Here is a 15078-nt window from a genome sequence, read left to right on the forward strand (position 1 = left end):
AGAGATGAGAGGGGACGGGGCGGGACGGGTGGATTATATAGGGGGTGAGGCGGTGGCCGCCGGGCGTAAGACAAGGGTGGGGCCTACGGCCGTGGGCAACGGGCCCTGCAGAGATCTGAGCTGATCGTGGGCGCGAGAAAGCGATGGCGTCGCGAACGTTAACATCAGCAGCCGTGTGATTGGAGCTGGTGTGCTAACGTTGGCCGCCTCTCCGCTTGTGAAAACGCAAGCTCGGGTCCTGATGAACGGCTGAGGCTGGAATTAATTGATGTACTTGTATCACGTATCGTACTAAAAGTACACGCGACGGCTTTCTAATCTACTAGTGCAAATAAATAGCGTTAGGACTTTAAGATGAAGAAAATATTTGTTCTTCCTTATTATTCCTTAGCAGCGGAAATTCAGTATAAATAAACACAAGAAATTCAGTAGCTGTCGAGCTACAGCCTACGGAATGATTTACGGGCCATTATTCGGTGCGTGCCTGTGCCTGGGGCCAAGGACACCTGCCTTCATAAATCATAACCCCGGGAAGCACAAGTACATGTGGATAGGGCATCCCTTGCCAGAGACCGAGGCCATGACTTGCTTGGGAGCACTCGCGCTCGCGCTCGGATCAGATGTCCCCGAGCCCCAGGAAAGCGAAGGGGGGGATGCTTGCTTAGTTGGCCGCGCTGCTCATCTCTTATCATGCAACCCCAATAATGCGGTATGCCCGTCGGAGAAACAGAAAACCCAACTGGTGGCCATGATTTTGGTCCCCCAGAAACCGTGCACCCCTTCATGGGTCCTCCTTGGAGTAGGTCCGGGCGTATTGTGCCGCGCCATCCGGTCTCCTTCCGGTACTCGGCGTACGGGCTCGTGTACGTCGCATTGAGCTGACAAACCTCGCGGTTGCTGCAGGCCGTGTGTGCATCGTGCCATCGTGTAGACATGAGATACTGGAGTTTGACACTGAGACGAGACCCGCACCGCGCTCTGCAATCGGCCGGCCGGGCGGTGCTGGCTCTGGCTTGGCGTGGACGAGATGCTATTGCTGGCTCACCTGCCGCCGTCACCTCATCAATCAAACCACCAAAGCCAGGGCCGGGGCACCATCATCTCCATTCACCGGCTCACCGCACGCTTGCAGGCTGCACGGAAGTTGCATCGCCGCCGTTCCGTAGAGATGAGATGAGACAGGCGGGCGAGGATTGTCCGTATCCGCAGCCCTGTCACAACTCCCCGTCGCAAGTTTTTGGCATCTGACGTGGCGGAGGGGCCAACCGGCCAGTCTAATCTCGGCTGCGTCAAGTCGACGTGATCCCGGGATCTGGGCCGTCGCCACCACCTCCCACTGCCGTCTGGCCGCCAGTCACTGTCACAGCGGACACTACCGGTGTGGTGACTGGTGAGTGAGCCGCGGGGATTAGCATTTCTGGGCGAACAGTACTTGCTAAGATTGAGTTTGGAAATTATTATTGGGCGGATTGATGTCTTGGACTCTTGGGTAATCTCCGACCTACCATCTGTTCTCGTTCTTCTTGTCGCGTGCTTTGTCGCTGTCAGGATACGCGTTGGAGTGGTTATGAGAAAGCAGAGTGATAAACACTACTAAGGAAAATTGGCAGAGTGATAACAATTATGTCTTTTTTTCCTTATGTAAATGGCTGCACACACACATACACACACTGCATTTTCTTTTTCTGAATCACGTACAGGAGACTTCTGGTCGGGCTTGCTCAATGACTGAGGTGAGGCCTCCCTCTCGATCTTACAGTCGCCATTACTGTGCTTTGGTTGCAGGTCGGTGTCATGGTGTAGGGAATGAGCAGTGCCTAGGGACCTAGTAATAGCGACAAGCCGCACGAAACCTTGGCCTAATCCAGAGATAAAGCCGGCTGCAATACCTTGAGAGTTGAGACAATGACAAGGCGTCAAGGGGAGCCCACGGCGCTCGACACCCTGCCGGCGCTCGGCACCCCACCGGCGCAGGCCAACCTCCACCGCAGCGCATCAGCTAAACCCCACCACACACCGGCGACGCCCGGACAATTCAAGCTACAACCTACCACCATAGCAAACCATAGGTCGCCGGCACTCGCACACAACATGGAGGAGACTGTCGACCTGCTCTACTGCTCGGATACAGTGGAGGAAAGCTCCTGCTCTTGTCGCATCAATGAGGGGGCATTTAAGACGGTGGATAGAACACAGACGGGCAATGGAAAGGAGAAGGAATCTGAGGACAACACAAGCAGCGACACGTCATCTGCTGCCCCTCGTCGGATTCACTCGGTCGTGGTAAAACCAAGCTACCATAGAGTGTCATACAAGGACGCCCTACTGAAGCCAAGGACCTTCAAGCCAAGATTCCCCAGCACTGCGACAAATCACATCAAGCACGGGTGGCTCCATGAAGAGAGACGGCGGACGCCGAGGAAGCGTGTTGCTTCGGTATGGTCTCGGCTTGGTGTTGGACAGAGAAGCATTCAAGATCGGATAGGGGGAAGGTGAACCAAGCCCAGGCACCAGTTACCTCTGCACATTGGCTTCAATTGCTCAAGGAAAAGGCTGGCAACCACTGTTTCAATTGCTTTGCTCCCGACCACCGCATTGGCGCTTGTAGAGACCCGTCTCAGTGCATCCTGTGCTTGCGCTCTGGCCACAAAGCTCGCCATTGCCGCTCCAACACACCACCCTTTGCTGCTCCCCACACCACCACCACTACTGCTACTACTCCAGCAACCTCTTCTACCAGTAACACCCATTGCCAAGAACCCAAGCGCCTCGAGGACTTTCCCTCACGGCTACGCCCAATGACTACGGGGAGAAGTTCCGCTGCTGCGGCTGACATGGAGTCTGAGCTCATCCCTGGGGTGGCTAGCAGGAGACCGGACCATGTCACGATCTGTGTGCCGCGCTCGGCTGCAGTGAGGGAGGAAGAGAGGCAGCTATCTATGACGGCGCTTATCGGCGTCCATGTCGATGGCCGCGCAAGGCTCTCCAGCCAGGTGTTGCGCTAGGATGCTCTACAACAACTATGCATCTCAAAGCACGATTTGGGAGTGAAGCGCCTGACGGCATTGACATTCCTGTTCCATTTCTCCACCCTTGAGTGATGCACTGCGACTCTACGTCTTGAGGGGGCTTGCTGTTGGGCGCACTGCTCTACGGCTTATGCCGTGGATGCGGCAGGTCAGTGCATCTGCTTCTAAACTCATGCACCGGATGAGGGTTTGCATCGAGGGGATACCAGAACATGCACAACAGATTGAAACCGTAGCTCGGCTTTTCAATTCCCCAACCTTCATAGAAGAGCTTGACACTGATGGTGAGACAGAGCAAGAGAGAGATTGCATGTGCCTTTGGGTATGGATGGCTAATCCTGATGGTTTAGCTAAGACAGTCACTCTGAAGGTTGCTGAACCCCTCACTTTCCCTGAGGAGTTCTACTGGTAAATGGGGGACATGGAATTGCCAACTACTAGAACAGGCCCGACAGAGATGATAAATTATGAAGTAATCATCCATTTGGATCGTGTTTTCGATTACTCACCATGCCAAGTAGCCCCTTACATAGGAGTGTTGACAGTGGTACTAATGGATTGCCAGATGATCTCTATGAGGAAGAGTGACCAGTCAAACACCGATTTCTATGCCATTATGGTGTTCTTGATGACCGTGCAGTTTGTCGTCGTGTTCCGGTTCAAGAACGGCTCGCAGGTCGGCGAGACAGGTCACCGCTGGGTGGAGGAGGTGCCCGTGGCCGGCCTGCGCTGCAGTACCCTCGTCCAAGCTGGCATGATTTTAAAATGGTAGAGGAGAGGAGAGAGAGGTTTAATGGGGACAATAGCAGCCAACGTGATTGGCACAGTGACTACGGCTGTCGCTATCAGGTTGTTAGAAAGGAGGCCGGTTTGACGAGGAACAGTGCTATTGGAGAGGAGGCTGGCCTGACGAGGAACAGTGCTAGCAAGGGGGGACGGGAAGAGGTCAAAGATGGACCAGAGAACAAACTGAACACAGCAACCTTCAAGGATGCAGAACCAAGTTTCCACCGTGATGAAAGTTTGAATAATTCAAAAGATGCAGACCCAATGAGAGAAGAGGCCACATTGATGGCCAAATAGCAACAGGGACAGTCTATGGAGGCAACAAAACAAAGCAAAGAGATAGGGGGAAAGAAGATAGCTATAGCACAATTAAAATACTATGCACCTCAGACTTTAGGGCAACCAGAAGAGACAGGGCAAGATAGTATGATAGATGAGGTCGACCAGCTAGCATGGGCAATGGGAAAGCATAGGAAAGATGAAACTGGGTAGAAACATGTGCAAGGTCTTCAACAGGAAATGGGGCCCAGATAGATGAGGACCAGACAAATGGTCATAACCAAGATGACATTAGAGTGGATCCACTAGGGGTCATGGCTACATCAGATGGTGAGGGATTTGTATTAACACAGACAGGAGTGTAGCAAGGAAAGGAGTCAATCACTGCTGTACAGCTGATGGTTGTCGGATGAACTACAATAAACAAGGCTCAATCAGAACTGATGAATGCATCTAAGAATGAGGGACTGCATATTAACCAAAAAGAATCACAGCAAGCTGGGGAGGGAACATTTCCTGAGCAACATGATCCAGTTGACGAACAGTCTACAGTAAACAAGGGAACTCATTTGCTAGGGATGCACACGCCTGTTACCAGGCCACTTCCAAACGCAATACTGGATCCACCCACCATTTCACCAGTGCTACAGAAGAAGCCACGCCAAGGAAAAGGAAAAGAAAATTCAGCAGCCAGCACAAAGGAATTGACTAAATCTACAAGGAAGAGTAACAGGCTAGCAGATCATGCCAAGACTAACTTCACCATGGAAGAATAGGCCACTATGTTACTAATGAAGAAGTGTGGGATACTGGAAAAGGGCAAAACTGTAGCTCCGGCAGATCATAGCAACTTCAGAGAATAATTCGTGGGACCACTAAAAAAGAAGGTGGTGACAGGATTCAGAGAGACATTTGGACTGATTAAGAATGCAGCAGAAGAACCCCTTGGCACGTTAGCGCTACAGGGAGAAACCTTATGATCCCCACAGCATCAGGAGTGTGTGTGTGTGTGTATGCACGTGCGCGCGTGTGTGGGTGGGTGTGTGGGTGGGTGCTACAAGCATGTCTGTGTGCGCTACAAGCATGTGTGTGCCACATGAATCTGGGGGAGAAACTGAGATATTACTGAAAGTGCAGTTAGCCCCCTAAGTGGGTTTTGGTGTTGATGACATGCATGACTAAGGAACTAACGAATTTATCAACAAATTGACATGTTCAAATGTTAAGAAATAAAAAAGTGCAAGAAAGGATCCCAAATTTGTTTTAACAACAGTGTTGAAACATACAGGAAAATCTTTTATAATTTCTATTTTTGAATTTGAGTATAGGAACATCATACTATAAAGGAGGATGCGGATGGATAGCTTGAAGATGTCAAAGTGCTTGTTTGAGATGCTAACCACCCATGAGAGACATCACTCACACACTTGCACATTTAATTTCTCACAGTTTCTGTGAGTGTCGGAAGTTCCGACATGGGGTCGAAAGTTTCGACACCTGTCGAAAGTTTTAACTTCCAACAGAGGATGCTCAGCGGATTTAATTTAACAGTGTTGGAAGTTTCGACTCTGTGTCATAAGTTTCGATAATAGACACTGAAAGTTTCCAGTAACTTCCGGTAGGGGGTTTCCTAGCCGTTTTATTTGAACTGTGTCAGAAGTTCTAACCCAGTGTTGGAAGTTTCAACAAGCACTTAACAGAACTGCAACGGCTAGTTTTTGGGGTAACAACTCATTCACATTTAGCAACCTTTTGTGGATGTTACTCATTTGTTTCGTCTATGGAACCTCTCAAGGTAGATGAAGCACTTGATGATCCGAATTGGGTGATTACCATGCAAGAAGAATTAAACAACTTCGTAAGAAATAAGGTATGAGAGTTGGTTGAGAAATCAAAGCAAAATGTGATTGGCACCAAGTGGGTTTTCCGCAACAAACAAGATGAACATGGTGTGGTCACAAGAAACAAGGCAAGGTTAGTTGCATAAGGTTTCACTCAAATTGAAGGTTTGGATTTTGGTGAGACCTATGATGCACCCGTAGCTAGGTTTGAGTCAATTCGTATTTTATTAGCCTATGCTATCCACCATGATTTCAAGCTTTATCAAATGGATGTGAAAAGTTCATTCTTGAACGCCCCCCTATCTGAGTTGGTGTATGTGGAACAACCACTGGGCTTTGAAGATCCAAAATTTCCCAACCATATATACAAGCTCCATAAGGAGCTCTATGGGCTTAAGCAAGATCCTAGAGCATGATATGAATGCCTTAACGATTTTCTTCTCAAGAATGACTTTGTAATGGGCAAAGCCGATTCTACTCTTTTTACTCACAAAGTTGATAAGAATATATTTATTTTCTAAATATATGTTGATGACATTATATTTGGTTCTACTAATCAAAAGTTTTGTGAGGAATTTAGTAGGATCATGACCAAAAGGTTTGAAATATCCATGATGGGTGAATTTATTTCTTTCTTGGATTTCAAGTCAAGCAAATGAAGAAAGGGACTTTCATATGTCAAACCAAGTATGTAAAAGATATGCTCAAGAAGTTTGATATGGTCAATGCAAAACCCATCAAGACACCCATGGCATTGAATGGGCATCTCGACCTCAATGAAGAAGGAAAGTCAGTTGATCAAAAGGTATATCGCTCTATGATTGGCTCTCTATTTTATCTTTGTACATCTAGACCAGATATTATGCTTAGTGTGTGCATGTGTGCAAGATTTCAAGCCAATCCTAAGAAATATCATTTGATGGCTGTTAAGAGAATTTTGAGATATTTAGTATACACTCCAAACCTTGGCTTATGGTATCCCATGGGCTCCACTTTTGATCTACTTGGCTATTCCAATTCGGATTATGCTAGTTGCAAAGTAGGCCGAAAGAGTACAACCGGGACTTCCAATTCCTTGGTAGATCCTTGGTATCTTGGAGCTCTAAGAAGCAAAATTTGGTTGCTTTATCCACCACCAAAGCCGAATATGTGGCAGCCAGTGCTTGTTGTGCTCAACTCTTGTGAATGAAACAAACGTTGAGTGACTTCGGTTGTGAGTTTAGCAAGATTCCACTATTATGTGACAATGAGAGTGTCATCAAGCTAGCTAACAATCCGGTGCAACACTCTTGAACAAAGCATATGGATATTAGACATCACTTCTTAAGGGATCATGAGGCTAAGGGAGATATTGCTTTACATCATGTGAGCACCGAAAGGCAACTTGCCGATATCTTCACTAAGCCTTTAGATGAGCAAAGGTTTTGTGCTTTGAGGAATGAGCTAAATATCTTGGATTCTTGTAACTTGGCTTGACTTATTGCACATACTTGATTGTTGCCTAGATAGGAAAAATAGATTTCTTTGTGTTGAGTTTCTTTTAAAACTTTTTTCTGATCTTTGGATCAAAACTTGACTCAAGTGATAATTGTTATGTAATATTGCTTGTCGGCTGAACATTAAGTGTCAAGTTGTCTTATATGTCCATAAGCCACATATCTTTAAATCTCAATCTTTACCTATCTCAAAATCAATCTTTTTGGAGCTATCTCAACTTTATCGCAACTTCCTGCACACCACCGGAACATCCGACAGCCACCGAAAGTATCAGCAAAGTGCCGACTGAGGGTTCCCAGGAGAAATTTTATTTATTATCGGAACTTTCGACGCACCATCGTAACTTCCAATAACCATAGGAACTTTCAGGTTTCTTTCGACAGAGAGTGCTCAGGAGTTGGTTTTATTTTTTGTCAGAACTTCTGACACCCCGTCGGAACTTCCAATAGTCTGCTTGGAAGTATATATACCCGTTGGATACCCCTTGAAACCTTAACTCTCATTCTTTTTCAAACCAACGCCCACCCCTTCTCCTCTCTCAATCGTGTGAGAGGATCTTGATTTCCAACTGTGGGAAGTCTTTGGTAGTGGTCTCTTTGGATTCCCCACTCCTTGGAGGTTCCTATCCCCATTGGAAGTTCTTTGATTCGCGTGGGAAATCTTCAAGGTAACTCATTCAAAAATCCCATCGCCCAATCTCTCAATGTAGTAGGAGTTAATCAATTTCCATTGGGGGATAGACTCTAGATATGCCTTATAACTCATGCCTATGATCTTGTTCAAATTGGTGGGCGCACTCTCAGATTCCATGAATTTTGGACGAACTCAGACTCTATTGGATGTTCCATCCCCGAGTCTAAAGTTCCGACAGTGTTGGAAGTTCCGACTCCTGGTCGTAAGTTCCGACAGGTAAGTTTCTGTTTCGATTCATGTGTATCATCTCTTGACTCCATCCAAATCCTTTTTGCAAATCATGTCAGATGGGTCGTGAAAGGAGAGGCAAACATCATGAGGAGACCTCGGAAATTGAATCTAACTCCTCCACCCAATTAGAAGATCAAATACCTATTTCTCAAATGAAGGGGAAGAGGAAGGCCGTTCCCAAAGTACCTGTGCGTGCTAGAGGCAGGGGGAAGCCTACTCCAGCTGAGGGGCCTAGTCAAGGTGGTCGGCCTCGCATGAAGAATGCATTCGCTCTAGGTGCTCATATGGATGAGAATGAGAGGATCACTTTACATTTTCTTGAACAAGTGATCCTTCGGGTGTCTAAACCCATTCAAGAAAAGAGGCCAGGATATAATGGAGTTTGGATGGTGGATTATCAAAAGGGCAAGCATGATATCCAAACTCTCCGGTATGACAGGCCATCCAAATATCAAAAGGAGTTCTATGGGGATGACCGCTTTTGGCTGCATTTCACGCCGATTGGTATGAGTCCGTGATCTTTTGCAAGACTCATCCTACCACAGAGATGAAGTCAATTGATTGGCCATACTTCAATGCAATTGAGCTGTCTGTCATTGATCAAGTTTGGGAAGCATGCAACAATAAGAATCTTATCTCTCTTATGGGATTCAATTATGATTGGAATGAGGAAGTCATTGCTCAATTTTATGCTAATCTTTATATTGATCGGGTCAATAAGGTAATGCATTGAACTCTTCAAGGAAAGCCCCTCTCCGTGACATATGTGAAATTTGCGGGCATTCTTGGTTACGGCGAACATGATCTCGCTAGATATAAGATTCATGAGATGGAAAATGTCATTGAAGATGGTGAGATGGCTTTTATGTATGACAGTGCATATGGGACAATTGAGCATGGCACTACCTAGGGTATGGTTCCTTTCTACAAATTGCTAAACCAGCTCTTCCGCTATACCCTTTGTCCTAAAGGTGGTGATGCGGACAACATCTCCAACATGTCAAAGAGCCTACTTGCAAGAATGCATCCTGACAAGGATGAGTTTAGTGTCTTTGACTTCATTTGGGAGGAGATTATTATTTGCTCTTACTCACCCAAGAAGAGTTGTCACTATGCTCCTTATAGTTTTGCTATGATCCAAGAAGTGACAAAGTTGGGGATCTTGACGGACATGGGTCATCCGGTCTACAAGCCAAAGAAGGGTCACATTGAAAGGCTTTGCAAGATTGGCTTCCATGGTGTCCGTCCTCTATCACAAGATCCTTCTCATGGGCTTTCATCTTCTCAAGGACCATCTATTGGAGCTTCACTGTCTCATGGGCCATCATCCTCTCATAGGCCCTCTAGCTCTAGAGGTCCTCCATCCTCCCGTGCTCCTAAGAAGAAAGGGATCTTCAACTTCCTATCACAAGATCGCTTTGGTTGCTTCAATGTGGCCCACCACAATACGGAAGAGATCTATGCCCACAAGAAGCATATGGATGAGCAGCTCTTAAAGATAGAAAAGAGGCAAAAGGAGATCATGGGTAAGAATGATATCCCACACTCTCCCGTCCGTGCTCCTATGGATTTCCCTCCTCCACCAGTATTCTACAACCCTTGGGAGGAAATTGGACAACCCTCCATGTTCTTTGGGGCTCCCCACGGAGAAGATGATGCAGATTTAGGTGGGCGCGAGGAGTCCGAGGAGAAAGAAGTTGATATCCCCACTGCTCATACTCTAGAAGATGAGGGTGATAATGATGATGAGGATGAGGAGGATGAGATGAGTTATGGCTATGGAAGGGCCTCCCCTTTTTGGAGCTTGATGGCAAAGGGGCAGTGAGCTCACCATGGACCATGTGGTGGTCGCTGCTATCTTTTTTATGAGTTTTTTAGTTTGTGGGCTTATGGACATGTAAAACTTTAATGTGGTATGATGCATGGTGTGCCAAGTGAACTTTTAAGTTTGTAAGACTTATTCATGATTTGCTATGTTGGTGTGGATCTAGAACTTTATTCATGTGTGATGATCATGGTTTGGTGTATTGTTTATTTTCCACTTTGTTGAAGTGTTATATCTTATCATATGCATCACGATGATATTTATGTCACACCTTTACACCCCACGAATGCAAGGATATAAGGGGAGCCCACTTAATATGTGCAAATGGCATTTGAGGATATCTTGTCTCTATCTCGAAAGATGCACATGTTAATGGGGAGCTCACCTATATGATTGGATTCAAAATTTTTATATATTTCTCTTGTGAGCCTTAGTTGCCTTATCATTAATCACCAAAAGGGGGAGATTGAAAGTGCATTTGGCCCATTAAGTGAGTTTTGGTGTTGATGACATGCATAACTAAGGAACTAATGAATTTATCGAGAAATTGACAGGTTCAAATGTTAAGAAATGGAAAAGTGCAAGAAAGGATCCCAAATTTGTTTTAACGACGGTGTTGAAGCATACAGGAAGATCTTTTATAATTTCTATTTTTGAATTTGAGTATAGGAATATCGTACTATAAAGGAGGATGCAGATGGATAGCTTAAAGATGTCAAAGTGCTTGTTTGAGATGCTAACCACCCATGAGAGATACCACTTACACACTTGCACATTTAATTTCATACAGTTTCTGTGAGTGTCAGAAGTTCCGACACCCGCCAGAAATTTTCAATAACTTCCACCAGTGGCTGCTCAGCAGATTTAATTTAACAGTGTCGAAAGTTCCGACCTTGTGTCGAAAGTTCCGATAATAGGCACCGGAAGTTTCCAGTAACTTCCGGCAGGGGGTTCCCAGCCGTTTTATTTGAACTGTGTCGGAAGTTTTCAGAAGTTCCGACAAGCACTTAAAAGAACTGCAACGGCTAGTTTTTGGGGCTCGGATATTTATACCCCCTCAGCCCCTCCTTCATTTGTTGCTGACCTAACACGAGACAAACACCCTCTTGAGCATTCAATACTCCTTCCCACTCCCTTCTTGAGCTAAATTTTTGAGATTTTTGAGCTAGGGCTTGGGTGAGAGAAAGATTGGAGGTGTGAGACTTTGGGCTTTGAGTGTGAGGTTCAACAAGTTTATCTCAAGAGCACTTGAAGTATCTTCGGCCTTCGATTCACGTTTGTTACTGTTGAAGCTTGCTTCTAGATGGTTTGGCGTTGCCCGTTTTAGCGCTTTCTTTACGTGGTGCGCCCGAAAAGTTTGTATCACCCATCCTCTTTATGAGGATTCGTAGTAAGTGACAAAATCCTTCTTTGTGGTTGACTTAGAGAGGTAAAGGGTTAGTGAGGACCCGGCTCTTTGTGAGCTCCTCAACGGAGATGTAGCTTCCTTTGTGGGAGTGAACTTCAGTGACAAATCCTTTGTCTCATGTGCTTGTTGTGTTCCTCTAGTTCTTGTTGATCTAGAAGCTTTGTGCCGATCTATATATTTGTGAAGTTCCTCTTATATATATCACTTCCAGTAGTCTCTATTCATCATTTCTAACCTTTTGATTCAAATAGAATTGGCAGTTTCAAGTTTTATTTTGAATTTCGTTTAGCTCATTTCCTGTCGTGGGAAGTTCTGCCCCTGTACCGGAAGTTTCGACCCTGTCAGAAGTTCCGACGTATCTAATACCGCTGCGAAGTTTTTTAAGAATATTTTAAAGTGAGCCTATTCACCCCCTCCCCCTCTAGGCATCACAAGATTCTTTTAATTACAGTATCCATGAATGAGCAACGATGTATAATTTTAGATTGGAATGTTAGAGGGCTTAATGCCAAAGCAAGAAGAAAGGTGGTTAAGGACCTTGTCAGAGATGTCAATGGCACTATTATCTGCCTGCAAGAAATCAAGATTGGAGAATTCAGTGATCATCTAGTCACAGAATGCCTAGGGTCTCTGTTTGGCAAGAGCTATGCTTATCTGCCGACACAAGAAACCAAAGGGGGGATTCATCTAGCAGTTCATGAGGATTACTACAAAATAAATGAGTGGTTTCTTAGAGCTAACTCAATAACAGCATGTGTGGAAGCTAAGACTACTCCAGTGCAATGGTGGGTCACAGTGGTCTATGGACCACAGGGAGATAATGCTAAGATGGAGTTCCTGAATGAGATAAGAGAAATAAAAGGGTTAACATCTGACAAGTGGCTGCTGCTGGGAGATTTCAACATGATATTACAAGCACAGGACAAGAGCAATGACAACATTAATAGAAGGCTGATGGGAGCTTTTAGTGTTGTGGTAGATGATTTGGAACTCAAAGAGATTGATCTAAGGGGGAGAAAATTCACATGGACAAATAATGTCACACATACTAGAATTGATAAGGTCTTCTGTACTACAAATTGGGATATCATGCTACCTAATGTATTGCTTGAAGCTGTGTCATCATTGGTATCTGATCACTGCCCCATGTTAATCACTGGGGACATTGCAGTTAGTAGCTACAGAGGGTTCAGGTTTGAGTCCTTCTGGCAAAAAATTAGAGGATTCAAAGAAGAGATATCTGAAACTTGGAATAAAAATGTAGCACTGCATAATCCATTCTTGAGACTGCATACTAAAATGCAAAGAACAGCAAAAAGATTGAGAGGCTAGGCAAGATCAATCATTGGGAACAACAAGCTACTGTTAACTGCAGCAAGACAACTGATATGGATCCTGGATGTGGTCCAAGAGCATAGGCAACTTAGTCAGGATGAATTACTATTGAAGAGGGACTTGAAGAACAGATTTTTAGCACTAACAGCAATTGAAAAATTGAGGGCCAGGCAACAATCAAGGTTGACATATATCAAAGCTGGAGATGCAAACTCTAAATTTTTTGACCTAGGAGTAAATGGAAGGAGGAGAAAAAATTTCATACAAGCACTTGACACCGCAAATGGAAGGGTCCACTTACATGCAGAAAAGGAGCAGGAAATTCTTCATCATTTCCAGTCAGGCCTAGGAAAGGAAGAATCTAAATAAGAAACCCTCAACTGGGAAATTTTAAACCTTCAGAGACACAATCGTGAATTTTTAGAGGAGTTCGTAGAGGAGGAGGTCAAAGTAGTAGTTATGGACCAAAAATCTGAGAAGGCACCTGGATCGGATGGCTTCATTGGTATCTTTTTCAAAAGTTGTTGGGACATTATCAGGGAAGATCTGATGCTAGCGGTGCAATACTTCTACAATCAACACAGTCAACACTTCAATATCCTAAACTCTGCACAAATTATCCTAATACCCAAACAGCCTGAAGCAAAAAGTGTGACTGACTATAGACCCATCAGCCTGACCAGTAGCATAGCTAAACTCATATCAAAATTGCTTGCATCAAGGCTATCGCAGGTGTTGAATGACCTGGTCTCCAGAAATCAGAGTGCCTTCATAAGAAAACGAAACATTCTTGACAATTTCTTATACACACAAAATTTGATCAGAGATTTACACAAAGCAAAGAGGCCAGCCCTATTCCTAAAGCTTGACATTGCCAAGGCTTTTGACACAGTTAGATGGGACTACTTGATGGAGGTAATGGAACATATGGGGTTTGGAACAAAATGGAGAGAATGGGTATCTATTCTACTGCGCATAGCAACATCAGCAGTGATGGTAAATGGGACACAAACAAGCAAATTCAAACACTGAACTGGGCTTAGACAGGGGGATCCACTGTCCCCTATGCTATTCATCCTAGCACTAGAACCAGTGCAAAGGCTCTTAGCATTAGCTAAAAATGAGTCTCTATTGTCACCAATCAGAAGCACAACAGCAAGGATCAGAATTAGCCTATATATTGATGATGCAGCAATCTTTGTTAACCCCATCAAAGAGGAGATTGAGGTGGTAAGAGCAATTTTGGATGCCTTCGATAGGGTGTCAGGACTAAACATAAATCTGCATAAAAGTGTTGCATATCCAATCAGCTGTCAAGATCTGGACATCAACTCCATTTTGCAAAGTTTGCCATGCCAAGTTAAAAGATTTCCATGCAAATACCTAGGGTTGCCACTCAGCCTAACAAAATTGAAGAGAGTAGAGATACAACCATTGATTGATCGAGTAGTAGCAAAACTTCCTGTATGGAAAGGAAGGTTTCTTGATAAAGTTGGCAGGTTAATTCTTGTGCGTTCAATTCTCACTACCATACCAATCTATTTCATCACAATCTTTGCTTTAAAAAAATAGACAGTGAAAAAATAGACAAAGTGAGAAGAAATTTTCTGTGGAAGGGGTCAGAGATGGCTAGTGGAGGATCTTATCTAGTGAAATGGCAGCAAACAACACTACCCAAAAACCTTGATGGCCTAGGTATCCTAGAACTTGGAGCCTTCAGTAGAGCACTTCGCCTACGATGGCTATGATATGAATGGGTTGATCATGATAGGCCATGGGTGGGATCTACTACACCATGTGATGAGATAGACAAGCAACTTTTCAGAGCCAGCACAGTAGTAACAGTGGGCAATGGCAATAGGGTCAAGTTTTGGCAATGTTCTTGGATTAATGGAAGGGCGCCTAGAGATATAGCTCCAGGATTATACCAATTGGCATGGAGAAAAAATAGGACGGTGAGGGAGGATCTGACAGACCATAACTAGATAAAGAGGTTTATGGAGAATGCAATCAATGGAGCAAATGGCAGAATTTGCACTCTATGGGATTTGGTACAGAATATTCAGCTCAATGATGAGGATGACAATATTAAATGGAGGTGGACTGCTAATGGATCATACACAACAAGATCAGCTTACCAAGCACAGCTCAAGG

At 44.9% G+C, this 15078-nt stretch overlaps 1 pseudogene; it reads left to right on the forward strand.

Annotated features, from left to right (window-relative positions):
• Positions 1 to 6653: 6653 nt before the first annotated feature.
• LOC140222016 (secreted RxLR effector protein 161-like) lies at positions 6654 to 7120 on the forward strand (annotated as a pseudogene).
• Positions 7121 to 15078: the final 7958 nt, after the last annotated feature.

Source organism: Setaria viridis, chromosome 2, assembly GCF_005286985.2.
Source record: "Setaria viridis chromosome 2, Setaria_viridis_v4.0, whole genome shotgun sequence".
NCBI lineage: Eukaryota > Viridiplantae > Streptophyta > Magnoliopsida > Poales > Poaceae > Setaria > Setaria viridis.